The sequence below is a fragment of the Barbus barbus genome (assembly GCF_936440315.1).
Source record: "Barbus barbus genome assembly, chromosome: 29".
Lineage (NCBI taxonomy): Eukaryota > Metazoa > Chordata > Actinopteri > Cypriniformes > Cyprinidae > Barbus > Barbus barbus.
Window position 1 is genome coordinate 29,718,596 of NC_136757.1, and position 2,504 is coordinate 29,721,099.

The following is a 2,504-nucleotide window of genomic DNA, read 5'->3' on the forward strand; positions in this document are numbered from 1 at the left end:
CAAATATTGCCTTGGAATCTAGCAGAAATAAAATAAGCTTAAGTTTTTAATTGATTTTATTTTATTTCACTTAGCATTTATTTAAAGTAATGATTTTTTAATATTTAGAATTTAGATTTTTATATATATTGTATATATATTTTTTCTGCTTTCATGTTGATTTTAGTTAAAGTTTTAGTCATTTTGTTGTGCATTTCTCATTTTTTGTATCTATTTTTTTCCATATGTCTGTATATTTTAGGCTAATTCAAGCATGTCAAGCTTAAACTAAATGAAAATGAGAAATGTCCCATAAGTTTACATTTTCTATAATATAATGCTTTATATTATTTTATTTTATTTCAGTTAATGTTTGTTTTAGTTCAAGTAAGAACTCATGTAATGGTTTTCATTTTACTTTCAGTTAACTATAATAACATTATGTTTCTGCTTGAGAAATTATGAAGAGTGACATTTAATGAAAATTCATCTGAACAACATCATCTGACAAACTGATCCTGACAGAATAAATCACAGCTTCACCTTAAAGAACATGTTTCAGCAACATCAGCCTTCTGATGCATCCATTATTAAATCATAAGTCTTAAGTGTGTATTACTACCTCAAAACTAGAATGTTATTATTACTGTCTTTTCGCTCCAAAATGAGTTACATGTCCATCCTCTCAACAGAAGACAGTCCGTTTTGTCATACATATAGAAAAACACAATGATGTATAGGTAAAGGTCAAAGGTCATGGTGTGAACAGCTATTCATCAGAGGGTTATTATGACTCTTTTGCTGCTATGAAGATTTCATATTTAAATATATACTTCTTGCATTGATTTTTGAAAAGAAAATGTTAAATAAAAACACATTTAATAAGTGTAAAACATTAAGAAATATATATAATTTATTTTATATAAAATATAAATGTAAAATATACATTTATTTTATATAAATTTAACTTTTACATTTTTATTCAATACATTATAAATTATATTATTATTATTACAAGCTTTTATTTTTATACTTTCCAATTTATTTAACATTTTTGTGAAAGGTTTAGTCATTTTGTTGTGTGTGTGTTTTATTTTCATTAGTTTTCCTTTTTTAAAAAAAGAAAAAAAAAAAAAACCTACTTTTTATTAATTTTTATTTCAGTTCATTTGAGTTATTTTAGTACATCAAGTTTACCTAAATGAAAATAATATAAAATAAGATTTTTTAAACTTTTTTAAACTTCAATGAAAATATTTTGCATGGTTTAAGCTTTTTTTTTTTTACATTTAGAATTAGTTTTTATTTTGTGTTTTTAAAATATGTCATATAGTTTTTATTATTTTTTTTATATATTATAAATTGAATTAAAACAAAGAAATTCAACACAGATAAATAAAACCAATCTAAACGGTAAGTGACTGGATTTTTTTTTAAAGAAGTAAGTGTTTTCTCTACTTAACGTAATTTTTATACCAAGTAATGAAAATATTTTTCATGGTTTAATTTTTTAAATTTTTTTTACATTTTGAATTAGATTTTATTTTGTGTTTTTTAAATATGTCATATAGTTTTGATAAAAACAAATAAATTCAACACAGATAAATAAAACCAATCTAAAGGTAAGTGACTGTCCCGGGACTGAAGGGGTTAATGTGTGAACCTGAGTGACTGGAGCGAGTGGAAGGTCAAAGCTGTGAAATGACAGATATGAGATTCATCTGAACGCAGGACTAAACAGCGGAAATGCCTGCTCAGTATTCACAGCTCACAAACACTAATCTAATCCAGCATTTCCATATTGTTTATGCGCATGCAGGCCAACAAAAGAACAATTTCATCCAATAACACCTGGAGAAGTCAGACGTGCTTTGAGGAACATCACGCCTGCAAATCTGAGAATATGAGTGATAATTAACTCATCAGCGTCCCGACACAAACGAGGCCTAATCAGTTAGCACAGAGTTCACTCACCTTATTCAGAAGCAGCACATTAATAATAGTCATAATCAAATGCTGCACATACAGTAAATGAAAATGTTGTTGAGCTGCTTATGTCAGAACGACTTAAAGTTCATCATTCCCTGAGAACACCGTGCGTTTAGATTAAGCACATTTTCACTTTAGACCTTTCTATATTAGCATCTTGACTCCTCAGAATACATTAGATTGTAGAAGACAGTGGGCTGCATTAAAGTTTACTATTTAGTCTATTATGGTCTGGTTTCCATGACGACAGCATCCTCATCTGACTCCACACAGGATTGTTTTTTTTGCTGTTTTTTATCTGTATGTTAATGACTTAACGTGTTCAAACGAGCCTGATGAGGTTGCCGTAGGTGTGTGTGTGTGTCCTTCAGGAGTGTGTGTGGACTTGGGTTTAGCATTACAAAAGGGTCAGAGCTATTCAAACACACACAAAGAGAGTTCGGCCTTGTGCCGCTTCATCAATCTCCTACCATTCAATCCAACAGAACACAACGAGCTCAAGGATCCTTCATTCACTCCTCCAGACAACAGCATGA